Genomic DNA, 27785 nt, shown 5'->3' on the forward strand with positions numbered 1-27785 from the left:
GAAACAGCCCTCTGCTCCTGGGAATCTGACAGCTCACTGTGAACATGGGACAATGACGCCACCCAACATGAGGGGAAAAGACACCAACTCACCAGGAGTGCCTTGGAGTGAGCTGTTACAGAGGAAAATTCTCCAGAATTCATCTCAGGTAAAACGTAGGCTTTCTGGATCGAGCTTTTTCTGATGCCGGTGGGTGAGAGCAAGCGCATTTCACATGTTGTTCCTCAGGTCTGATTTCAATGATTATTCCTTCCCATCTTGGGCAGCCACCGTCAGACTGATTTTAGTTCCTGGGGATTAAACAGTTTCTGAAGGTTGTTATCACTCCCCTTTGGTGGAACATATCTTCAAACACCTTCCTGGATAATTACCATGGCCCAGTGATTGCACAATCACCGCAGAGTGATTTTATATACACCAAGTACACACACACACACACACACACACACACACACTTCTCCAGTGTGTTCCTTTGTGTATGTTTTGTTTTGTTTTTGCATTTTCAAAGCCCAGTGGTTTGTGAGAGACAGTAGAAGGACAAAATAAGAAGACATATGGTAGCGCTTAAATTATTCCCCAAAAGGGAAAGTGTCCAATATGAAATTATTCAGTTTTTTTACTATTCTGGGGCGGGGAGTGAGGAATTTCAACCAAGAAAATCATAGTATACCCACAATGCCCAGAGGAGAACTGAATTATATTATCAACTTCCAAATACATTCAGCAATATTTCACCAGAAAAGCTGCTTTGCAAAAATTAAACCTCTAATGTTTACACTGGGAAATACCTCCAGTCCTTCTCTGCCATCTCCCCCAACCCCCTGTACACATGAATACACATACACATACACACACAATTTCTTTTTCTTCCCAAGATCCTCTTTGTTTTGTTCACCTCTGTTATCTGAATATGTTCACAGGTGATTCTGTAGTGAGGTGTCTAAAATTTCTCCAAAAGTAATAATTACATAAAGTAGCATTTTGTCTCTTATATTTGAAAATGTTCTAAGAAACTATAGACTCATCTGATACAAGCCACGGAAAATGTCAGCCAGAAGGAAATCAATGAGATGATTTCTTGAGACTCTTTTTTCATCTAAATTGATAAGTAGGGGAGGGAGGTGGGGGTTGGGTTTCAGCTTCCTGTTGTTTTTACTCAGTTTATGCAAGTCCAATCCAGTCAACTCAGGTGTAGGCATGTTATATAAAGCTTTTATGAAAAGATAAACTTTGAGAAATATTCTTTACTTTTAAATTTAAAATAGGTGCTGCATTCACATGGTCCAATATGAAAACAATATAAAAACGTGTATGTTGAGAGGTTTGTCCCCATCTATTCCCCTCACTTCCCCCCGCCCCCCATAGGTAAGCACATTTTGGTTTCTTATGTATCTTCTCAATGTTTATGCTGATACAAGCAAACACAAACATGCATATTTTCCTACCTTTCCCATTGTTTTTGAGAAACACTTTAAGAGAGAAGAAACTGGCTTTGTCTGTGTCAGTGGCAGGAAAACAGAATAGAGAAAACATAATGGGATATCAGAAACTTATAAGAATGAAAATGATTTCTCAGTTATTTAGACTCCCAGAATCATGTTCTTTGACATTGGTTTTTTGGTTAAATCTATTCTTTGGGCCTCTTAATTCTTTAAACTTCCCAAATCCTCATTGCTTACACAAGCAAAGTTTCAGATAATTCATATAAATTCCTTTCTTTTACCTAACAACAAAAACATGTATATGCCACATGCTTAAGAAAAGAACAAAAAGTATAAAAGCAAGTACAATGCGGGTCACCTTAAGAAGGGCTCCCCTCACCCAGAAGTCTGAACATGGACATCCACACTGAGGGAAGAATGTTTATTCTGCCTGGGAAGGTTTTCTTTATCTTATATGTACCTATGCATAAAGAGCCTTAGAAACACCTTACTCTTCTGATACTTGGGAATCTACAATAGAATAATTTTTTAGATTTTAGAAACAACCACAGGAATGTGTATGTAACCATATAATTGATGCTGGGCATTGTGTGGGACTATGCCAGACCCCAAAAACAATTAAATAATTCTAAACTCATATTTTGGAAATGAATAGGGAACAATGACAATTGGTCTTTTAAACATGTTGAAATACAACAATGATGTAATTTGTTGTCATTTTTTATGTGCAGTATTATACTATATACCAGATGAATAAAAGAGAAACTAAATTGTGAATGACATATAGAATAGATTATTGCATAGGTGCATATTATAATAATTGCTTTACATAGTCGATGTTTTCTGAAAGAGTTATATAATGTGATAGGTCAGTTTGTGAAAATCAAATAAAATTTGATTAAATATGTAAAGAAATCCTTAAGATGACAGTTATTTTGATTTTTTATTTGTTAACTAGCTTTTTATTGAAAACAAAATCCATGAACATTCTAAGATATTTTAACAGTACAAAGTGTATAACACAACTAATCTTCCTCCTATCCCATCCCAGTTTTGCCAGCCCTGTTCTTTAGACACAACCAATATACCACTTTCTTTGTTTCCCACACAAATATTCTGCATATTGTAATACGTAAATATCCTATTCTTAAAACACAAACAAGAGCATGGTGGAAACCCATTCTTTCCTTGGCCTTAGCCTGCATTACACAAACACACCTCTGTTGCTGAGTATCTCACTGGAAGGAAGGATCTCAGGTTATTCAGACTCTTTTATGCAATAAATGTAAGAATCCTTTGTAGAGTAAGACAGAATCACCTTCTAATAATCTCTCTTTATAAACCTATCGGTCACACCCCGAGTATTGTCTGGCTCTCCCCTTTTGGCATCTGGAAACGCAATGGCTCCCTTCTCAGCGATCATCATCCTATGCTGCCTGATGTCCATGGTCTGAAAACCATTCTTTTATACACTTTGCCCAGATTTCCAGTTGTTTTAGGCACGAGGATAAAGCCAATCCCTGTTACTCCATCTTGGCAACAAGCAGAAGTGTCGTATTTTTTAAACACCGAAATGTTTCCTAAACTTGGATTATACAATCATTTGAGCAATTCATTAAAATGAAGATTCCTGGGCTCCCACCCAGAAATTCTGATTCGGAGGGCGACCTAGGAATCTGTATTTTAACCGGCACCTGGAGCAATGTTAATGCAGCCTTGCTATGGACCAGACCTGTTGTTTGGAGGCCACAGGCTTTAAGGATGCTATTTATTTGTTGGCTGTCCTAAAGTGATACCACCACGTGGACACTTTGTTTTTCAGATGGACAAAATAAAAATAAATGGTGAGATCGATTTCTTGCCAGACTTTGAATTATTGAGTTTTGGAAAAACACAGCCACCTCTGAAGAGTGTCTAAAGAGGCCAGAGTTCTGTTCTAAAGGGACAGCTCAGCTCAGCATGTGACACAGCAGACCCAGTGAGCTTGAAGGCAGGCTGGGCATCGAGTTGGAAGGGGCACATATACTTGTCTGCACAGAGAGGGCACAAATCCCAGCAGCTTCAGCTTAGTTCAACTCATTTTGGAAAATATTTTTGGCTTGTGTGGTTTTATGCTTTTAGAGTTCCATTTTTAAGCCCGGGGCTTGTCCAAACCCACTGAAGTTGAGCTGAAGCATCCAAGGAAGATGCTGAGTTTCACACCGATCTCTGCTGAGTCTGTAAAAATTTCTCGGATTTGTCCAAACTGCTTTGTTGAGAAACCAAAACAAAAATCATTCATCCCCGTGGGGTTTGTAGGGTCCTGTGGTTTTCATCTGAAACTACGGCAAAAGCAGTGATCGGTCATGTGACTTACAAGCCTAAAGGTTTCATTATGAAACCTGAAAAAAACCCACAAGCTTCAGTCTTAAAATATGCTCCCATGAGACAAACCAAAAAGAAAAAAAGGAAAAAAAGAAAAAAGAAAATCTTCTTAGTTTTGGCCTGGAAGCATAGACTAAGGAAACATGTCCAAACCAAATGTTGTCAGGACCCACTACATTTTAAATCCAAAGATGAATTTTATTCCATTGGGGTGACATTGTTTATTAACACTGTCTGTGGCAACTGGATTGTCTAGAAAAGTTCAGGAGAGCTGGAGGCCCTCTCTTGTTTGTGCCAGAAACAGAACTGGCCTACTGTCCGAAAAACAAAATGAGTTCAGCAACGTAAATGATGACATATTATTTTACCATATCTTCCATCCCCTAGGATAGGCAGGCAAATTATGAAATGAATATTTTCTGTTCTTTAATATTAAGTTTTACTCATTAAATGTCAGCTCTCTTTAGGAGGACTCAAATTCTAGGATATACAAGAGAAACCTGCAAAATTTGCTACATCTGCATACTTGTTGTCTATGACTATGTAAAAAACGACCCCAAAACTTGGAAGCTTAAAGCAAGAACCTTTAAATGATTTTGTGACTCAGGAATGCTGGGAGGGTACAGCTGGGTGATTCATCTGCTCTACGTAACTGGGGCCACCCATTGGTTTTCAGCAGGTGGTTGGTCTTACCTGGTTCCCAGAGTTGCCTAGAAAATTGGAAGGGCCTACTATCAAGCTGGCTCTTTTTCCTCTCCATGTAGTTTTAGGGTCTCTCCTGGGTTCCCAGAGACCAAGGCCAGGCCTGGATCTGGCATAGTCTCACTTCATTACCCACAGCGATGGGCCAATTTCAAGAGGAAAAGCAGCAGACCCACCTCTAGATAGGAGAAATGTCAAAGAATGTGTGGTCATCTTTCATCTGCTACAAAGCAAGTGCCTGTTGTAACAAATTCTGATTTAGTTGGTGTGTGGTAAGGTCCAAGAATATGCATTCTTAGTAGATTAGATACCCCATGAGATTCTAGTGCGAAGGATGGTCACAGCATACTTTGAAAAACACCACTTTATAAGACATGATGGATCTGTCCATGAAGTAACAGATATTGACTTAATTGTGTGAGATGAGACCAGAATCATGTTAGGTGCTGTGGAGAGTAGAACAGGAGCATAAAGAAAGCATCCCAGTCTGGAAGGTGCTCACACTTCACTGGAGATAGAGGTTGGAGGGGATGGGGGGGTGTGATGAGGTGTTGGGGGGGTGGAGCCTTAAGACCAGGATCCCCCCATTGAGAGAGCCAGGTGGAGGGCAAGGTGGGCTTGAATAGCCAAAGTGACCGAGGAAAGTACCTGGAGTGGAGCTATAGGATTCTGATCAAAAGGTGTGTTGGAATGAGCAGGTAGCCAGAATGGATTGCGGTGGGAAGGGAGATGGACTCTGTCAAATTCCCAGGCAGAAATGAGGCTGGGGGCAGAGCAAGGAAGCAGGAGGCGTAATAGCTCCCAAGTACATTTTTCAGTGTGATTTTTCCTCCCAGGCTTTTGACAGTATCATTTCCCCTCGTCTTTTATTCCTCCCCAAGCCTGGCTTTCTTTCTGGTACTATTTGCTGTGTTGCTCCTGTCCCAGCAGGCCACGCAGCTCAGCTCCAGGGTAGGACAGCCAGTATTTCCAGTAACAACGTGGCCTTTCAGTGCTGGCTTCTGATATCCTGCATTTGGCTTCAGCAACCAAATTGTGTCTGGCTGTGTGTGTGCGTGCCTCTGTGTGTGTGCCTTTGTGTGTGTGCCTGTGTGTGTGCGTGCCTGTGTGTGTGCCTGTTTGTTTGTGTGTGCGTGTCTGTGTGTGTGCATGTCTGTGTGTGTGCATGCCTGTGTGTGCACCTGCATGTGTGTGCGTGCCTGTGTGCTTGTGTGTGTGCACGTGCCTGTGTGTGTGCGTGCCTGTGTGTGGGCGTGCCTGTGTGTGTAAGGGGGTGACTCCTGTGGGAGATACAAGGTTAGGAGGATCTTGGGAGTTTGGTCCAACGGTGACGGATGTTATTGACAGTCTGAGCACATTGCTGAAAACAATACCAAGAAAGATGACCTGTAATCTAGAGCTACACAGATGAGATGACAGTGGTGTCATCTCTGTGGATGTGGACCAGAAGGACAGGGTGGGAAGGGTGCTGGAACAAAAGGGTCCCAGAGGCCATCTGTAAAGAGAGGCATGTGTAGGATGCCCAGTGGGGCTGCTCGAAGAGGTTTTATTGGGCTGGACTGAAACACTCCACCCCATGGAAAACAATCCCCTCTTGTCCTGATCAGAGGCTGTTGTCACTGCTAAGCCCTTAAGTTTTTAAGCCCAGGGTCAGAACTGAAAGCCAGGGCCAGCAGCATCCAGGGATGGCGTCAGCAACCAGGCAGGAGTCTGGGCACAAATGGAAGTTCAGGGCTAAGCTGTGAGCCAGGAATCAACCAGGCGATTAGCCAGAGGGCGGGCCGAGTAAGCTGGGCAGCTCTGGCCCCCACGGTGCAGGGCGCTCCAGGGGCTGGAGGATGCTCTGCAGACAGGCAGAGAACAGGGAGATACGGATTTCATGGGGGCAGGGCCAGGGAGACAGGCCAAGCTCATGCTCTTCTCCACATGGCCTTATTCCCAGCAAGAGCTGGGGCAGGAAGCAGTCACAAATCAGCCCAGGGCTTCTGGGTCCGTCCTCGTGACAGGATGGGACGGGAATACCAGGCCTCTGTGCCAATTAGATGAAGATACCCCTCAGGCAAGCAGTAGATGCCTATGTGAGAAAGATGGGCACCCTCCTCCAGGCAGACGCAGAAGCCAACCCCCACCCTAGGTTTAGTGGGCAGAGCGCAGTCTGGATTCTGCCCTGGGGCCTCAGCAGAGCCTTTGTGCAAAGCACAAAGTATATAACCACATGAGGTGACTGGTGTGGAGGCAGGAATGAGGGCCGATTCTTGTCCTGAATGTTTGAATACACTGCCCAGATCTTGACATGTTTGACCATAAGTCAGGAAAATTCTGGGTTTCTCTGTACCTCCTCAGACACAGGGGTGGTTAGATTAGTCATCACCAGAGGGGTAGGAAACATTAACACTGGAAGAATTAGGAAAACAGGGGGCAAGTGAGCGGGTCCAGGGCGCCTGGTGCCTAAGCATTGTGGTGCCAGCCTGGCCTGTCCAGTAAGTGGCTGGCTTGTGCAGGGGACAAGCTGAGAAAAGCTACTGAAAGGCACTGCTGCCAAAAATATTGTTCCAGTTGAATGGTAAGCCATGTTCCACGCCCTGGCAACTGGAGGACAAAAGCTTCTGCTGTGCTCCTTTTAAGATCAGGAAAACACCATCTCACTGTGGAGTTACTGCTGAAGGTTTCGGGACACTTGCATCAAAAAGCAACTGTGTTCTGCACACTTCGCTGTCCCAGGGGAGGCCAGTGCCCTTGACCAGTAAGCTTTTGTTTTGCTAGTCAAAGAAAGCCCTTAAAATACCTCTACTTCCTAATTTCTCACCCACCCATTTCCTTATCTGTAGATGCCAGCTTTTCCAGCGAGTGTGTTGGTTCTGGCAAGAGGCTCTTGACCTGATTTTTCTTTCAGTAGGTCTGACCAGTTAGGACTTACTTAAGCTAATCTTTTTTCAATACTTTTCGAATGCTTGAGATGTCCTCAGGGAATGCAGAGATGATTATGACATGGTCCCTCCCTTCAAAGACTTTGCAACATGTATTGCAAACATGTATGACCAGCGGCTGCCTACGCAGCACCCATCCTCTTTCCTCTTCTTAGCTGAATCTTAACATTGTTCTGACAGTGTTGTGAGTCCTCCCTTCACCCCACTCCTGCCCTCCACCTTCCCCATACTGCTTTGGGGGGAGGGTGCAGGGAGCATAAAGCCAGGAGCAGAATGAATGAGAAGCCAAGTTTAAGGGGAAAGAAGGGCTGCACTTCCAGTCTGCACTGGTCCTGGGAGGACTGGCTGTCCCATCCTGGAGCAGAGTGGCATGGCCTGTTGGGATAGGAGCAACTCAGGCCAGCAAGACTGGAAAGAAAGCCAGTGTGTAGTTGTGCTGGTTATTTTCACGGTTCTAAAATATTACATTGTATGGATATACTACCATTTATTTATGTATACACTCAATGGACATCAGATGGCTTCTAGCCTCGTAAAATTTTCTTTGAGGGGAGTTATTTGACTTTTGTTATTATAAATAATGCTGTTATAAACATTCCTAAACAGGTTCCCGGGCATGTAGGCAAATGTTCACATTTAGAGGATAGTACTAAACTTTTTCCCGATTATGGCACCAACTGCCATTTGCACTAGCAGTGTGTAAGTGTTCCACAGCTACACTCACACTTCGTTTTATAACACTTTTTAATTAAAAAAAAAGCTAGTGATATCCAATGCAAGTGTGATTTTGAATTTTTCTGATTACTGATGAGATAAAGCATATTATCATGGATATTGGTCATTTGTTTCTGCTTCTGTGAAAGCTTGTTCAAGCCTCTTGCCCATTTTCATTTTGAGATAATTGATTTTAGGAGTCATTTATATTTTCTGAATGATAATCATCTGTCAGTTATGTTTATTCCAAATACCTTCTTCCATTTTGTAATGCATATTTTCACAATTTTTATAGTATCTCTTAATGAATTAGTACTTTTTGGGTATTTTTTAGTTAAGTCCTTCTCTGCTCCAAAGTCATAAAGATAGAATCTTTTATTTTCTGTTAAAAATGTTAAAGTTTTGCCATACACACTTAAGTTTAGTTCACCTGAGATTAATTATGTGTATGGTATGAGATAGGGGTCCAGTTTCACATTTTTTCTATATGGATAACGAAGTATCCCAGGACAATTTATTGAATTATCCTTCCTTTCTCCAATAACTGCAATGCTATCTCTGTCATATATTAAATCTCCTTATGCACAGTTCTGCTGCTGGGTTTTCTATTTTGTTCTATTGCCAATTTATTTCGTCCTGAGCCAATGCCACCTAGTATTACTTACAATAACTTTATGAAAAAGTGTTGATATCTGGAAAGGCAAATTCTCCCACCTAATTCCTCTTAAAGAGCACTTAGCTATTCTTAGGCTGTGCTCATCAATATATATTTAGAATCGATTTGTCAAGTTCTTTGAAAACCTCTGTTGGGATTTTCATTGGAATTGCACTGAGTTTATAGATCAATTTGAAGAGAATTGACATCTTCATAACACTGAGTTTTCCTATCTAGTGTATCTCCATTTACTTATGTCTTTTTTTTTTAGTGGTTTTATTCACTCAAAATTCAACTGGTCTGTGCCAGACACTACTCCAAGGGGCAAAAACCCTTGCCCTCACAGAACGTACATTCTGGCAGAAAGAAGACAATAAACAAAACAAATAAGTAAAATAATAAGTAAAACAAGTAAGTAAAAAAATAACAAGTGAAAGGTTAGAAGGAAGCGAGAAAAGCAGCCGTGTGCCTATTTGAATGCAGAGGGACAGTCAGTTCAGGCATTTTCACCGGAGGAGTCTGGGATGGCTGAGTAGACACAACAGAGACAGGTGTTGTAGGAGATGAAGTCAGAAAGGAGACCGGGGCCCACTCAAGTGGCTCAGAGAGAGGCTGAGCTGATGGGACATGATCTGACTGCAATAGGGCTGCCCTGGCTGCTGCGTTGAGAACCAGTGATGCCGGAAGGAAGGAAGCAGGGAGGCCATAAATGAGGCTCCTACAATAATCGAGATGAGATGTGATGGTGGCTTGGACCAGACTGACGGCAGTAGGTGGTGAGAATGACCAGTGAGAAGTAGTGACACGAGGATTTGCTGATGGACCAGTGTGAGGTGGGAGAAGATCCAAGGACCGATTCGTCCAAAGGATGCTCATGCCTGAGCAACACGGCAGACTCCGTGGCCACGTACTGAGTGGGGAAGAATAGGTTGGAGGTGGAATGTCAGGACCTCAGTACTGGACATGATAAGCTTGAGATTCCTAGGCGATAGCTCAGAGGCGTGCTCTCTGACCTGCCAGATACAGAAAACTGGAATTCAGAAGAGTGACCCCAAATAAAGTTATACATTTAGAAGTCATCAGCACTACATCAGTCAGGATCCCAACAGAAAATAATGGCAAACTCAAATTAGGACTATTTAAGGAGGGTTTATTTATTACAAAGGGACTATTTTGAGAGGTGGGAGTGTAGGGAAACACAAGAAATAGTGGGACATCTCGGGTGTCCCAAATACTAACAGAACAATGGAGACAGTAGTTATAGGAACTGGGAAACAGAGAGTTGGCTGGAAAAATGCAGTCTCAAGAGGCGTCTTCTTTGGTTAAGAGTCCTCACACAGAAGGACACGAGGGAATAAATACCCCAATGTCACTCTTCTCTCTCCCCTAATATCCTGCCACCATTCACCACTGTTCACAGCCAACTAGAAGCCAGAAGGCACAGAGGCCTGCTGATAAAATCCATACAAGCCAATCTCCTGAGGCAGAGCCCAGGATGGAGGAAGATGGGAACAGATCTGGAGGGAAAGAGAAGAACCTGGAGCAAGCAGATGAGATGGTATTTAAAGCCATGAGACTGGTTGAGATGACTAGGGAACGCCTGTAGACAGAAAAGAGGTCCTAGGGCTGAGCTCTGGAACATTCCAGATCTTAGAAGCTGGATAGATAAGGAGGGCTCAGCAAAGGAGACTGAGAAGGAAGGACCAGAAAGGAACTCCAGGAAAGTATGCAGTCTGAGAAATCAAGTGGAAAAACTGTTTCAAGGAGAGAGTGTCACATGCTGCCTACAGTCCAGTAAGATGAAGCCTGAGAGCTGACCACTGGACAAAGCAAAGAAGAGGCCACTGGGACCTTGACAAGAGCAACGGCAGAGGGAGGGGGACCCCACTGAAGTGGGTTGCAGGAAAAAAAATCAAAGAATTGAGAATAGATAACGCTTTCAAGGAATTTTGCTATCAATTATAAAATTATACATAAAGGGGTTGAGGGAAATGGGCAATTGTTGGAAGGGAAAGGTAGGTTTTTGTTTTCATTTTTAAGATGAGAGGAAATAATAGCATACCTGTATACCGTGTTTCCCCGAAAATAAGACCTAGCTGGAAAATCAGCTCTAATGGGTCTTTTGGAGCAAAAACTAATATAAGACCCAGTCTGATTTTACTATAAAACCGGGTATAATATAATATAATATAATATAATATAATATAATATAATATAATATAATATAATATAACATAACATAACATAATATGATATATAATAATATAATACTGGGTCTTATATAAGACCGGGTCTTATATTAATTTTTGCTCCAAAAGACGCATTAGAGATGATCCGGCTAGTTCTTATTTTTAGGGAAAAACGGTAGTAAGAGGAACGAGTGGAAGAGAGAGGGGAGTTGCTGGGGCAATGATTGCCCGGGAACACAAAAAGGGATAGGGCCTGGTACACAGAGAGAGGGCTGGGGTTTAGTTAAAAGGTTGGGGAGTTCCCCGATAGGAGCAGGAGGGATGGTACAGCACGTGGGAGCAGAGCCTAGCGGTACACAGACATGGTGGGAAGTTGGTGGAGGTTCACTTTGGATTGCTTTATTCGTCTCAGTGAAGCAGAAAGCAGGGTCATCAGCTGACAGAATCGGGGAGAAACTGGCATTTTGCAAAGACAGGAAAAAAATATCAAGTAATCAATTAAGCAATTATCAAAATTTTTTTTGCTTCCATACCTCCTAAAATAATTTTGAAAATGACATCTCTTCATACATTTTAAAGTGATAGCTAAAATTTTTCAGTATAAATTTAAATCATTGCAAAGGATGTGAATTCACTTATATAATTGGTTGGGAAGAGGAGTTTTATTAAAGCAAAGTTATAGAATTTTTGAAACTTCTAAGTTATTTATCAAAATCCTACAGATTATAATAAAAATTATTTTTATAAATATTTTATATCTATTATCAGCTGACAGCTCTACCAGTCTTTGTTAAATTTAGCTAAAAGCAAGGAATTGGAAAATAACTGAACTGCAGTGACAACTATTACCCAATAATAAGTCATTCATTTCCTCAACATATACAATAATATTTCAAATGCTTTCTTTATCTGGTTTCTTTACCCACTGGGGCCATCCACCATAGTAAGACTTATAGTAATAGATGAGATGCATGATTTAAACAAAATTCTTTCCATAGAGAAGGGCCAGTGTGAAAGCGGAATCCTGAATCCCAGACATTCTCAGGCAAATTAGTTTTGGGAAAGAGTATATCCGCAAAGTGATTCCCTTGCCCACATGTTTCTTAGGAAGTATTCATGTGTCATTTTAAAAAACTGTGGTAAAATATACATAATCCATTTTAACCACTTTAAGTGTATAATCAGTGGCATTAAGCACATTAAAATTGTTGCACATCGGTCTCTGCTTTTAATTCTTTTGAGTATATACCCAGAAGTGGAATTGCTAGATTACATATTAATTCTATGTTCACGTATGCATTTTGAACACACTGGTCTAGGAGAATGGAAGCAAGAATGGAACAAGAAATAGCATAATTTCAGGGCAGTAGTAGGGCCCAGTTGAGATTAGCAATCCTGAATTTAAAGTGAAACCAGCCAGCATGTTTGTGTTATTTATTCTAGCTACATTCAATTGCACAGGTGCATGTATAGGGTAGATGGAGTGCTGGATATAACCATGATTTTGGTTAGGTAGGCCAGCGTGTGAAAGCAATGAAAAAATGCAGTGGCGTTGAGGATATACATACAACCTTTAGTGACTATAGTCATTGGTTATGGAATATAATCTAGGTAAGGTCTTCAAACAAATTTTGTAGTTTTTTCCATACTTCCCTGAAAGTCCTTTGTTAGGTTCATTTCTAGGTTTTATTTTAAAATATGTTTTCCAACTGTTCGTTGCTAAAATAAACAAATAAAATTAGTTTTAATATATTGATCATATTATCAAACCAGCTGGAAAAACTCTTATTAACCCTAATACTTTCTATATAGGTTGCTTTGGGTTCTCTTGCAGGTGGTCAAATTCTCTATAAGTATTATCAGTCATGTTTCCTGCTTTTTAATTCTTATGCTTTTCTTTCTTTTTCATGTCTTGTGTTGGCTAGTAACTCCAGCATAATGCTGAATACAGAAGTGGTGATAATGACTACGATTTAAATGGAATGCTTCTAACACCTCAAAATTAATAAAGATGTTTACTCTAGGTTTTTGGTAGGTACTCCTTATCAAGTAAAGGAAGTTTCTAAGAGTTGGCTAAGAGTTTTAATCATGATTAAACATTGAAATTTTTCAAATGCCTCTTCTAAATCTGCTGAGATGATGACATGGTTTTCCTTTAATAATTGGTTAATGGGTGGATTATATTTATGTATTTTTTATATTAAATGACTTGTTTATTCCTTGGAAAATCCCAACTTGATTATGATATAAAATATTCTTTTGTGTGTGACTAGAGTCTTTGAATATTCACAGGACATAGGATTTATTACACCTATTTTACAGATAAGAAACTGAAACTTAGAGAAAAACATAATATGCACAAGATTTATACCTAGCAGGTGTCAGAACAGGGATTCAAACTCAGGTCTGTATGATTTTTAAGTTACGCTCTTTCCACCAGTTATTCTCCTTGAGGGCAGAAAACAGGTCTTTCTTCCATGTCTCAAATGCCCCCAGGGCAATGCTATGCTTGTAGTACCCCAAGAATCTAATCTGTGTTGAATAAATACTGAATGGCTGTTTCAGGACCCTATAGATTCTTTAAAGGTTACTTAGCTGGAAAAAAACAAAACAAAACACTTTTTCCATCAAATTCGTTTATCTTAGGTAATGGTCACAACATGATATTAAATGTAAACAGAAGAAAACATCTGTAAAAGTGAACCTAACAGACCATCCTAATAGTTCTTTATTATTGAAGTTCTACAAATTCTTTATCACATTGGAATGGATTTACAAAACTGAAGAGAAAGTCTCCTAAAAGGTACAGAGTCTCCCTTGGTCAGTGTTTCTACTCCGGGCCAAAGAGAAATCAAACCTATCGATGCTCAGGTCTGTGTGAGGGCATCTTCCTTTCTTCAGTACAAACAGCTGGTATTTCCTGGGCAGAAGTGTTACAGAGAGATCAGGAATAAGCGTTTCCAATTAGAAAAAGAGAAAGATTGTGCAAAGGCGTATCTGAGAATGGTGACAGGTAGAAAAACCAGGTCACAAAGGATCTGGGAGGAAACCCCCTCCATCCCACAAGACCCTAGAATGGGCCTCAGGGGCACAAACAAGGGCAGGAGACTGTCTACTTAAAACTTTTGCAAGATAGGAGGAAGGAGTCAATCGCTGTAGCCAAAACAACATTTTTATGCTTGTTGAAAAACAGGCAAGAGAAACTACACTGTCACCTCTTCTAGGAAAAACAAAAATAAACTTATATTTCAACCTTAATTTTCCACCCTGTGGGCAAAATTAAAAGGAAAATTACTTCTGGGCAATACTGTACATATTATAGAATAACAAGCCATCTTAGGGAGTTGAGCAAGAAGCAGAGTTCTTCTCCACAGAAAAGAATAATGCAGTAAGTTCCTTGACAGTAAACCTTACAAAGAAATGCTATACTATAAAGGAGATACAATGAGAGACACCAGCAAAGGTCATTGATAAGGGCCACACTTACCTGTACTGAAGAGACAGTGTGACACTTGAGAATAAATGGGAAGTTTAGCATTTATTTGGGAGGCTGATCTGATTCACAAATGGCTCCCCCACTGCCTCCTGGCCCTCTCTACTTGGAAGTCATTTTACATCAGTTTTCTTTGTTCTTTCTTCCCTTCCTCTCTTTTTTCCCTCCCTCCCTCTCTCCTTTTTATGTTTTAAATGTTGATTCACTGAACAATCCAACACGTTTTTCTGTGAGGCCAGGTATTATGATGATCCTAAACATAACCAGCTTTAGCACTGGTTTCTAATTGCACAGATGTGGCCTCTGTGTCTGTGCTGCCAGAATTCTAAGATGGCAAACACAATTCCTGCCCCTGGTGTATAACTCTGTGTAATCGCCTCCCCGTTGTGTGAGAGGAACCTGTAAATGGGTTATCACTTCCATAATTATGTTATATGACAGACGGGGTTCTAGACATAATTAATATCCTTAATTAGTAGATTTTGAGTTAATCAAAAGGGAGATGATCCTGGATGGGCCTGACTTAATCAGAAGAGCCTTTATAAGAGATCAGCGTGATTCGAAGTGAGAGAGATTTCTCCTGCGGGCCTTGAAGAAGAAAACCACCATGTTGTGAACTGCTTTTAGAGGAGGCTGTGTGGCAAGGGCCTGAGGGTGACCTCTAGGAACTGAGAATGTCTCTGACCAACAGCCATGAAGAAGCTGGGACTTCACTTCAACAACTGCAAGGAACTTAATTCCGCCAACAACCAGTAAGATTGGAAGAAGAACCCAAGCCTCAGATGGGATTGAGCCTTGGTGACAGACACCTTGATTTCGGTCTGATGGAACCCTGAGCAGAACACCCAGCTAACTCACACCCAGACTTCCAAACCACGGAAACTGGGAGATAATAAATACATCGTGCTTTCAGCCACTGAGTTCGTGGAGCAATAGAAACCTAATGAATCTATCCTTGAGCTGTAAAGTTTGATGACAGTATCCCTAATCCGAGGTTTTGAGGTGTGGTAAAGGTTTATTGGGTAATGTGGGAGAAGGCGCTGATGCGCTCCTTCATAAGCTGGGAATAGGTGTCTCTATTGTTTTAGTTGAGGGCCTATGAGAGTCATTTCTGCTGTTCACTAAGTGTTTCCATCCCTCCGTCACTCCAGACCCACGACAGCCCTGCACTGTCTACCCCCCGAGAGCAATCCTTGTTGGATGGGTATCTTGTTGGTGACGTGTATCACTTCTGGGCCAGGACACTTGTGATCAGTGCAAGAAGCCCAGAGCCCGCTTGCCCTCTGCTGTAGTGCACAGCAATGCTTCTGGTAGCCTGGGTCCTAGAGGGGGGCAGAGACTATCCTCCTGAGCCCTGATTTCTTTGTAGAATGAAAAATAAATCTTGTTATTTGAAGACCCTACAATATTACAGTTGTTTGTTACTGCAGCATAACTTGGTCCATGCCGACTTCAACAAGGAATTACTAAACTACACAGCCAAAGGGAGCAGCGGAGACACAGACATGAGAAGATAAGACAGGAGGACACACAACGTCTTACATGTTTTCATATACCTAAATTATTTCCATTCCTCATTGTAAAAAAAACCACAAACAAACAAACAAAAAATCCCGAATAAACAAAACAGTAAAAGCCTTAAGTAAGTACAAGAAGAGAAAAAGCATGTGAACATCAATCATCCCTCATCTATGTTGAAAAGCATGAGGATCATAGGATCCACTAATATCTGAGAAGGGAGAACCAGTGAAGTAGCAGGCTCTCTACTCTCTGGGGGAATAAAGTGGGGACAGTCTTCTTGTTCAACTCTCCTTAGGACAAATGCCATCATCAGTCTTTGGGGCTTCCATGTTCCCTTCATTCTGAGAGCCTAGAAGTCAGTCCTCATATCCTGCTTAGCAAGATTGTCAACGATAACTCAGAAGGATGGTATCCACCCAGCAGAAACAACACAAACAAAAGGTCTAATTAAAAAAAAAAAAAAAAAAAAAAAGCGGGGCCAGGACTGGCCCGGTTGCTCAGGTGGTTGGAGCGCCGTGCTCCTAACGCTGAAATCACCGGTTTGTTCCCGGTTCGATTCCCACGTGGGCCAGTGAGCTGCGCCCTCTACAGCTCAGATTGTGAACAACAGCTCTCCCTGGAGCGGGGCTGCTGTGAGCAGCTGGAGGTTGGGGGTTGGAGGTTGGAGGTTGGCGTGAGGCTGCTGAGAGCAGCCGACAGACTGCCTCAGTGGGGGCCAGTCTCATAACACCAGCCTGGGCCAGGGAGCTGTGTCCTACACAACCAGACTGAGAAAACAACGGCTTGAACCGGAGTGTGGGGGGAGTGAAAGTGGAGGGAGGTGGAAGAAGAGGAAAAAAAAAAAGCACTATCATAGGAGAAAAGGGAGATGAGCATTAAAATACTGCTTTTAAAAGGGAGAGAAACAGCATCAGGTTAATAGAAGATGTATGTTAACTAATTTGATCGGTTTTAAGGTCCTTTTGAAAACAGTTCAGATGGTTTCTGTGGCAAACATTAAACTTAGATCTTACAGGTAGAAGGTCTGGTAAAATGTTCTTTGGGAAATTCAGATAAATTCCATTCTAGCTGATTCGGATTTTGAAGATAAAAATACCCCAAGCTCTGTGAATAGTGGCATACTAAAAGCAGACATGTATAAATTAAACTAACCCTATGTATATATCTGTTCAAAGTGTTCTTCTATTCAGCCCACATCAATAATGCATAGCCAAGGAAATGGACTGAGGAGGGAGAGAGATCTCCAACACCAGCACCCAGTGCGTCTTGACCAGTTATTATAGAAGTGACTAGATTATACTTCACGGGGAGTTAAATTTGATTAGAAAAAAAGATACATTACCAAGAACTACGGTTGGACATTATTACTTGTAGAACATTTTTCAATTTGGATATATTAGCTGTGTCTATACAGTAAGAGGAAATGGAATACTGAGGCAATGAGTTGGTAATTTAGGCCATAAACTTCTATTTGCAATGAAAACATAAAGTAAGTATGACAAAAGAAGTTGTTAAATTGAATCACCTAAGGTGGTTGCTTCGATTCCCTCACCCCACCTTTTTTATAGGTATGTGGTCACAGCCTTTGGGGGAGATAAGGATACTGTGGGTGCTGAATGTTGGACTTATGTGCTAAGGGACACACTCCTAGTTAGAGACCAAATGCTATTCTAGGTGCAAGACACTTGCCTGCTAGTCACATGCTCTTCTCACTCCAATGCTGGGTAATATTATCGGCATATGGCTTTCATCGGCAAGCTGGTTACTGTATTTTTTAGGTTCTATCTATATCTCCCTGGACCTGTGCAATGAAGGGAACTGGATGGTGGGAACAAAACAAAGCATTCTGTAAAGGAATGTCATTCTGCTCTCACAACAGAGAGACGTAACAATTTAGGGTACATTTAAATATAAATAAATGCATTAGATTTAGCAAATGAATGATCACTAAAGAGATACTGAAAGAGACAATTGATGACTTTCATGCTCCACCTAAAATTATAAAAAGGTGACACAAGAGGTAGTTTGGGTCTTTTGAAAGAATCACTTCCTTTCTAAAACCAGTTATCCCCTCGGTTTCTCAGCTTTTCTTCTAAATAGCAATGCTGACGCTTTATTAGTTAATCAATAAGACATGATACAGAGTATGGTTATCATAAAATAATCATACCCTGGAGCATTCTGAGGCATGAGCCACTTGCCTCTAATCAGATTGAGTTGAGATTACCTTTGGATAACCACACTCTTGGGAACTGTCTCATTTCTATTATGAGTACATTTTATAATAGGGAAAAATGTACATTTCTTCAGGGGGAAAATGAAGTTGGCAGCTTATACCTAGCAATCATTTCAGTTGAGCTGAGAAACATTCCTTTTTTTGAACAAAGTCAAACTATGCTTCGTCTATTCAAGCAATGTCAGAGAAGAGATGCAGCTCACATGCGGTGTGGGTAATGCAATACAATGGAAACTGTATTTTACTTTGGCATTGCAAGCTTCAAATTATATGCAAACATTCAAAAAGGGCATTTGAAACTTGGCATGCGTGTTTATAAATGGCACATTCTGAATCTGGAGTGGGTTTAGGTGTCTAGGTTACAATAACAGATGATCTCCAATGTGAAAATGGAACAAAGCCCTTTTTGAACTTGCTACAGAGAAAGATGTTCATTTCTGCTTCAATTATAATCCCAGGCACACTGGAGATTCCGTTAAGAGCAATTTCCCTCTATTTCTCCTTACTCTGACCAGCCAAATTTTTAATCAAATTACATATATTGCAAAGTTAAGGACAGAAAAGCCCAGGGAGCCATGAAATCCACTTTACAACAGTGTGCAGAGTACTTACCCCATTGGTTTAGAAAGATGGAAAAATCTATTTAAAATGTTAGATGAACAACTGTGGGCTGCAGAGATGATTATAAACTCTTAGAAAAAAAATAGAAAAAAAATAAACTCTTAGAGATCTACATTTTCATCCTATTTTTCTATGTATAGTATTTATATCCAGGAATTTTTAACATGGGATAAATAATAAAGAAAGAAAATGGATGGTGAAAATACGCAAATTGCTTTGTCATGGGAGTAAATATTTGTAACTGATAGTGAAAGTAAGATACAAGAAAGTTGAACAATACGAACAATATTCCTGCCACATGGATAGAATCAGATGGTAGTTTTTGTGTTAGTCTTTGTTAGCTATAGAGGTCTCATGATAAAACAATTATTTCAGGGTGATCTTTTGAATGAAAGGAGAGAAGGCGGGATGCAATCCTGGGACGCCATAAAGAAAAATAGTCTCGCTTATGGATTGGTAACATTAGAATTAAATTTAACTTCTATATGGCAATCCTGCCCTTGATTAATGATACCCCCTTTCAATGCTGGTTATTTCAAGGGCCTCAGAATATCTGTCTTGGATCCAAAAATTGCTTAATCCTTCCTACTATTTCATTTCCTCAGAATTCTACTTGATTTCTGCAAAACAGCTAGGGCAGCTGGGCTCCTGGCTTGAAAGAAATGAGGCCTGGCCAAAAAGAAACCAAGCAAAGATTTTTACTCATCATTAAAAATTCAACTCACAGAACTAGATGGAGAGTCCGTTTTTACTCATTCAGAGAGCAGAAAGACTCCATACCTCTGATTTACCCCAATTGGTAGATTACTCGTATTTTCTGCTGAAAGTCTCATTTTGTCTTGTCCAGAAGAGCCCCAAACAGACTAAATGCAAACTGTGGGGCTACCTCCTACATCCCAGAATGAAAATTCATTGAAAGCTGTGTAAGCAGAGTTAGACTGAAAAAGGCCTGGGAAAGCTCATTCTCTTCTAGACGCAGTCCCTCAGGGCACAGCCCTGCCTGAGACTAACGTGGGAGCTCTCAGAGGCTGGGACTGAACATTCCTCTCCTACAACTTCAACATCCCCTGCCCCATTTTCCTGACAGCCTCTCGACTCCACCACAAGTTTTCTCCAACGTCACTGCATAGTCAAATAAATGGTGTTACCAACATTCTCCTTGAGGGTTTCCACATTCAACTCTATTAATCACCCAGCTCTTGAAATTCCGTCTTGCTTATGTGACAGTTCATTATTAGTTCCTCTCCTGTATTCTGCTGATCTTTCTCTACTTTGCTTAGGCCTTTTCTTCCCTAAATAGTAAACATCTTCCCCAAACCAAGAGTGTCTCTGCTGCTTTGCTCTCCTCTCTCATGGCATCAACTATGTCAAACCCACAAGTCCAGCTTGGACTCTTCACCCACAGTTAGCTTCGTGTCTCCCACGAACACACAAACCTGACACGGACAGACCTGACTTGTGTGGTCTGCAAATTCTAAGATGGCTCCCTGTGATTCCTGCCCCTGGTACGCACACTGTGCCATCCTCTTCCCTCCAGTGTGGGTGGAGCCTGTGCCTTGCTTCTAGCCAACAGAATATGGCAAAGGTGAAGGAACTGAGCAGATGTTATTAAGGTCCCTAATCAGTTGACTGAGTTAACCAAAGGGGAAATTATCCTAGCTGGGCCTGAGCTAATCAGGTGAGATCGTTAAAAGAGGGTATAGGCCTTCCCTGAAAGAAAAGGCTCGAAGCAAGAAGGACACTCTTCTTCCTTCAAGAAGCAAATGACTCTCTTGTGAACTGCTTTGGGACAGGACAGCTGAGGGCCCCAGGCCTATCATCACCAAGAACTGAATTCTGAATGACTTGGATGACACGTTCCAGATGAGAACACCAGCCCTGGCTGACACCTTCATTACAGCTTGTGGGGCCCTGAGCAGAAGATCCACATAAGCTGTGCCCAGACGGCTGATCCACAGAACTTGTGTATTGCTTTACTCCAATCGGTTGAGGTAATTCATTTTGCAGCAACAGAAAACGAATATTCTAAGCCTTACAACTTCTTGACTATTGTTCTCTCAGGTTCAAAGCTTTACAGTTACTTGTGACTCCTTCCCTCCAGCAGATATCAAGACTTGTCTTTTTTTTCAGGGCCGCTATTAACTGAACTAAGCTACATTGCTTTATTTTATTCAAACCCCTCATTTATTCAGCAAGTATTTGTCCAGCTCTGGGTATGCAGTGATGAATGAACAGGCATGCTTCTTGCCCTTCTGCAAAGTAAAACTTAGTGAATAAAATGAACATGGAACATGTAATTGCAAGGTGCTTTGAGAGAGTTCTGCAGGGGACTTTAGCCTGTCTGGTTTGAGGAGGAGGATGGGCAGGTCTTACTATCTATTTCAAGCCCGAAATATTGTGCCAGCCTTCTAGTGTGTCTCTTTTCTTCTCATTCCTGCAGGCGGTACACATGGAGTTACTGGGGTTCACATTTCTCAAAGACATTTTAAACTTATTGGCCTATGAGGACTTTCAATGGCTCCCTCTTACCTCATAGCTATCATAAACAAAATCTTAATAAGGGTGTAGCAAATGTCAACTGTCCCTTATCTTACATAGTCCCAGAGAGGTTTAAAGACTTGGCTGAAGCCACAGAAGTGGCAGAAACAGGACTGAATTTCCTGGAAACTAAGTGAATCAAATTCTCTTTTTACACTATTGGTACTTATTGATATTATAAAAAATTATCTAATCACGAGTATGGAGCTTATAAATGTTATAGATTAATCAGGTATAGTCCCAAGAGGAGAAACACTTAATCCATTTTTGGCCCTTATCTCGGGAACATTTTGATTAGTCTACATGCTTAAAGCTATTCTAAGATCAATATTTGGTTAATCCAGCTGGCCTCACAGCCTATGACTATAAGATAGGGTCACACTTACATTTAGACCTAAATTACAATAACTCCGAGACGCCCACCTGCCAAAGAGGAATAGAGCAGCAGGGTTGGTGCTCTTGATGCCAGGCCTCCCCTACTCTGGTTTGGATTTTAACAGGGCACAGCTTCCCTTTTCTCCAAAGAACTGCCCTCAGGAGCCTCTTCATTGGGAAGGCTGATCCACCCTCCACTGTTCCATTGGTTAAACTGCAGTCAATGACTGGCTGATATACAGACTCCAGAAACTAGCCTCCTTGCCTCAAAGCGGGACCAATTGTGAGAAGTTAGTTACCCTCCAGAGCTTCAGGGTGAGGTCTGATTGAAGCTACCATCCAGCTGAGACCTCATTCTCGAGTGGCTGTTTTCCCCTGCCCCATCTGGCTTCCCTCGTGCCCTTCTGAGAACAGTTCTCAAATCAATCACTTGGATAAAAATTCGCACCTCAGGCTCTGCTTTTAGGGAACTTATTCCCAAACGATAAACTGCTCAAAGTATATCTAATTTGTTTCTGTCAGCCACCAAAGGGAGCCTCGTCTGTGTCTGCTGGTTAATCTGTCATGGAGTCTCATGGGGCGCCCGCCACCTTTTCCTCGCCCATTCTTCCCCACTGGCCAGGAATTTAGTTGAATGAATCCCATTGCTGAAGGCTGTCACTCTGAGAATCAACAATGTCCACTCCGAGGATGCTGCTTTGGGCTATTCCGCAAACGGCTGGCCGTCAAGATGCCACCGCTGACCTGGCTTCCATGAAAAACGGCAGAATGGCCTCCACTTGCACTTTCTGGACCCTGACATGCGGGCCCCAAAGCAGCTCTTCTTGTGCCCAAAGTTTCCGGAGGTCTGGTTCTTGTCTTTATTTTTCTAATCCTGAGGGTTAAAACTCATTTCTAAGGGCAGGTGGCAAAGCTGACATCATCCCTTTAAAAGCTTCTTGCAGCCTATGCCCTTAACCAAACACATCCCTTCTGTTCCAGTGAAAAAGCAAAGCCCTGTGGGGTGTGTGAGGGTGCGGGAGGAAGTGCTGTCTACGTTAGCATCTCTGGCACTCAGTTCAAACATTTTTTTTTAATTTGGTTTTTATTTTAAGCTTGTATCAAGAAAACCTTCTTCCTGAAACTATTTTGGATAGAGGACTTCCATAAAGAAGAACAGATACAACCTGTTTTTAAGAAATTCTTCTTTTAGGAAAGTTATTAAAATGTGCTTAAATACACACTGGAGAAAATTTCAAAGTATAATTCTTCTAGCTTACAAAGTTTGTTTGCTTTTAAATAAGGAAATTCTAGAATGAAACCCAAGATGTTTCCTACTTCTCTTAGAGTTTTTATGTTTATGATGGTATTCTCTTTAATATTTTATTATAAACATTTTCAAGCATACAACAAAGTTGAAAGAATTTTATAATAAATAAATATAATAGAGATTTTACCATTAACATTTTTCTATACTTGTTTCACCATGTATGTATACATCTATCCATTCCTCTGTTAATTCATCTTCAATCTATAATGGCATTTTAATTATTTTTTAAAAGGTATTTTTATGCTTTTATTTAGAATGAGAAAGTCTAAGTAAAAATAAATTCTACTGGATATTATCTCTTCAACAATAAAAATATTAGAAACATGATGTGTTATGTTCTTAAAAAATTCTACAGTGTGGCCTGGCACAGGAATCTTAAATTATGTTAAACATTTCTGGGTGAATATTGCTTTAAAGCCATGGGTAAATCAGTTATGAAATAAATCACACGGAAAGTTGAGCAGAATGCCAGGTAAAGGTTTAAGTAATAATTCTCTAAGGCCGTGGTTTGTTCAATCATCAACGTGGGACGCTATTTTTTATTTAATCAGTAGGTAAATGTGCCTATTCATTAACACTTGTGTATGAAATCAGAAACTGAACTTTACTTACAATATCAATGCACTAAATGAAACCACATATTTTAACACAATGATTTACAAAGATCGCAATCACTTCTCTAACATTTCCATTTATATGATCTAATCACTCGAAATGTGTTAAATTAGGAGCAATACTCCATGCTGTGATGTCATTTTTGATAGGGCTCCAAGAAGAGAGACACAGAAGTTTGGTTTAGCAAAAAGCAGACATGCATTTTGTTTCACTCTTGTAAAAGAAAAATTTGATCATGTTGGTACACCCAAGATAGTTTTGTCATCTGAAATAAAATAGTTGACTCAAACAAAGATTTGGCTGATTTACTGCCTAAAATTACAAGTTCTTTGAGAATGTTACAGGAGGATGGAATGGTTTTGAAAACCAGATCCCTACATAAAAACAGGGTGAAGCCCCAAATCCATGGACTCCATTTACACCCAACCTTGCTGACAGGGTATCTCTAAGAACCCCAAAATGCAAGTGGGTGGGAACAAACCAACAACCACCACAAGATTTGCCTGGTGTCAGCCTCTGTGCAAGGAGAAGCTATAGTGTATTTGCCTGATATGAGAACAGATCTCAAAACTGCCTACAGGAATCCAGTGAAAGCACAGCAGGCCAATTAGAAGACAGCAGCTGAAATTGGCAGGATTTTACCTCAGGAAGCTACTTGGCACTTCTGCACGAGCTGGGACTGGGAAGGTAACACTTGTGGGGCCCGACTCCTGAGCGATGGGGGTGAGATCCGATGGATACATGCTTCCCTTTTTATCCCTCAGACCAGTTCTGAGGCACATTTTGTAAGCTTCTCTAGGGTCTTATACATCAGGGTCTTCTGGATCAAGCACTAGTTGTGCCCGTTTCCTACAGCCGAGTCCAACTCTGTGACACAACCTTGTGGGCTTTCTCTCCTTCTCTGTGATCTCTCACTGCAGCGCCCTGGAATCTTTCCCCAAACAAATCACCTGCACACAAGTCTTTGTCTCAGGCTCTGCTTCTGGGAGAATCAAAATGTCAAGGAGAGAGGACTCGATTGTACTGAATGTTGCCAAGAGGTTAAGAGGCCACAGGATATGGCAGGTGGGATTCTTGAGGACCCTGACAAGAGCAGTTTCAGTGGAGTATTGGGGCAGAAGCTCAATCAGGGGAAGGTGGAGAGAACAGGCGATGTGGAAATGGAGACAGTGAATTGTAGATGCTCTCTCAGTGGTCCAAATCCTAGGAAGCCTTGACCTCTCAGCGGCATCCAACACAACTGACTCCTCTCTCCTTTTGAAAGCCATCACATTTGCCAGTGACTGGGAGAAGAGAAATGGGTCAGTAGCTAGAGTGGTATGGAAAGAAAGGCTTTTTAAAACAAGGAGACAGTAGACCATGGGGATGATGAGACTGTCCAGCAGAAAGGGGAAAGCTCATGCAAGAGAGAGAGAGAGAGGAAAATTGAGAATGAGAGGAGGCAGGATCTTAAGCCAAAGTGTCAGGGTTGGGCTTTCATTCCTAGCAGCAGAGGGAAGACAGAGTACAGACACAGGTATGGAGGTGGGTAGGTTTGATGGTTTAGATGGTGGGGAAATAATGAAATTTATGTCTGGTTGCTTCTATTTTCTCAGTGAATTATATTGTCAGGTTAAAATCTGAGGGGAAAACTAGCGGGTGTAGTAAGTTTGGGAAAAGAAGAGGAGTGAAATAATTTTGGAAACTAAGAACACAAACATATTAGGCAAGTGACTGCTGAGTTGTACTGAGTGTCCATATATTTATTTCATTGGAAAGACGGCTAACTCGTTTCTATCCTATTTTCAGGGCAGGTGGCTTTTTAAAGATCCAGGGTTACGTCAGATACAATTTATTTCTAACAACTCTTTGCTACCCACATGATGGAGCTGGAAAGATCACAAGGAAGAAGAGTAAGACAGCAATCTAGCCTCTCAAATAAACAGCAAGGTGGCAGTGAAGGACGGTGGCAGTAATGGCCAGCCGAAGGACAGCTGCTCAAAGGAGAGCGTGGTCCAAGGGGAGACGTTTAATTCGGGTCACACAACTGGCTCAGTGTTGTCAATGTCCATAAAAAAACTCCTCCTACAAATGCACAGATGATTTTTTCAGAAACAGAACAGTTTAGAAAATACATTTACCTCCAAACAATGCATTCAACAGAATGATACGGTTTCTCCTTACACAAAGTTGTATGAATCTATTACAGAGGTGGAGGTGAGATTTATTAAATAACTGTAGGCTTCTGAAACCGAGAGCCTAAACAGAGAAGTTACTAAGTACCACGCTGAGCAGTGACATCATTATTTCCCTAGTTACCCAATGCAGAGGCAGATGAATAAGCTAGATATAAATGCAATATCTAATAGGGTGGGAGTGTTAGAACTTTTTATGGCCATGAGGTCGGTAAGCCTTGTAACTTAAAATGTGGTCACTCAAAACATGTCACCAAAAAATGTCATGGGGCCTGTCAACTCATTGCTTATGGCATTGGCAAAGTATGTTCTATATTCATTTCCTTTGGTTGGGAGCTCAATGTAGTTGGTTCTCTGGCTATACCTAAAATCCTGAAGTAGGGCTTTGTGGATATGTCAACACAAAAACATACACATATTTTGTATTTTACACAGAGTTAGCAGATAACAAGTATCTAGTAAATATCACAAGATTTAAAAGTATGTATGTGCTTATTTATATAATACACATGGTTCATTCCTTTTAGTTAAGTGACACCTACTCATGTAGATTGTACGCTGAAAAGCTGAAACCATCCTTTTCTTACCTTGATATGAAACTCAACTTCACTTTTCCTTTGTGCTTATCGTAATATGCAGCAATCAAACAGTCCTTTAAAAAAAAAAAGGAAGAAAGAAAAGATTATCAAAGACAATCATCTTAATTGTTTTTTGGAGTCACTCTAATAAGTAAACTAGAATGATTATTCCCATTTTAGCCTTAGCAAAGTTAAAGTAAAGCAAGAAGAAACGTTCTGGCAAACTCAGCTTTTACTGTTATTGTAAACACCTTTTGTTTCACTAAGACTAGTAAGCCTAGTGGCCAAAGAAGGTAGCTTCTAAAGGGTGCCTCATCCTTACATCTAGCATCTGGACAGTTGTATGAGGGACAGGTTTGATATACAGTAATTAGAAAACACACCGTCTGTGGCTAACAGACATAGTGCCAGAAATTCAGCTTCAGTAACTACTAAACATGCCTGAACAAAAGAGTATTTTCCATCTGAAGAGTAGAACAGAATTTTTCGGCAGTTTTGCAGAAATTCTCAGTTTTATTTTCAGCAATGTCACATCATTTGCACAATATTTTTCTAGACTTCTTTTTATCAAATTGTAAGTTTTCAATTATTGTTTGGAGTTTTTTCTTTAAAGCAGAACAATATCTCAGCTGTTTTTATATCTCATGATTCCCAAATAAAAGTTGAATCTCTTTTCAGAATTTCAGGGCTGCACGCTATGGTCATCAATCTAATATTGTGTTTCCCCGAAAATAAGACCAGGTCTTATATTAATTTGTGCTCGAAAAGACGCATTAGGGCATATTTTCAGGGGATGTCTTATTTTCTCATGTACAACAATCTACATTTATTCAAATACAGTCATGTCACCTTCTAGAGCATCCTCATAACATATTAAATGCGTCCGTCTGGCTGACGATCTTAACTGGGGCTTATTTTCAGGGTAGGTCTTATTTTCAGGGAAACACGGTAAGAATTCATGCAAGTGAACAGCATGTACTTCTTTTCAGCTTTCTCTTTTTTTCAAAAAAAGTTAAAAGTAGGCACAGTATGCCTTTGCCATATGGAAAATGGCAAAGGAATAGGCTGAAAACCAATCGGTTGAAATAATAGATCAACTGACCGGATGAGTTTCAGGCAAAAATGTCTTCAGGCATGAGTTTCCATTATTTTCTATTATGTTTCTTTTAATTTTAGTTAGCCTGATAACCCCTTTTTATTATTTTTAATTTTAATTTTTATCAGTTGCGAATTTTATAAACAGTTTAAAGAATCAAACAGCTTTAAAAACTTGCAATGTCAACTTCAACCCCACCGCTCCCACCACTACCCCCCAGGCAACCATTTTGAACT

At 40.9% G+C, this 27785-nt stretch overlaps 1 long non-coding RNA gene across 1 annotated transcript in view; it reads right to left on the reverse strand.

Annotated features, from left to right (window-relative positions):
- Window positions 1-223: 223 nt before the first annotated feature.
- The window catches only part of LOC308500190, a 58836-nt gene continuing 31274 nt past the window's right edge, over window positions 224-27785 (reverse strand). The window contains exons 2-3 of the long non-coding RNA XR_013993700.1: window positions 26463-26527; window positions 224-290 (exon numbers count right to left, since the gene is read on the reverse strand). This is a non-coding gene — a long non-coding RNA (uncharacterized lncRNA). The remainder of the gene's footprint in view (window positions 291-26462; window positions 26528-27785) is intronic.

This window comes from Rhinolophus hipposideros (assembly GCF_964194185.1).
Source record: "Rhinolophus hipposideros genome assembly, chromosome: 7".
Taxonomy (NCBI): domain Eukaryota; kingdom Metazoa; phylum Chordata; class Mammalia; order Chiroptera; family Rhinolophidae; genus Rhinolophus; species Rhinolophus hipposideros.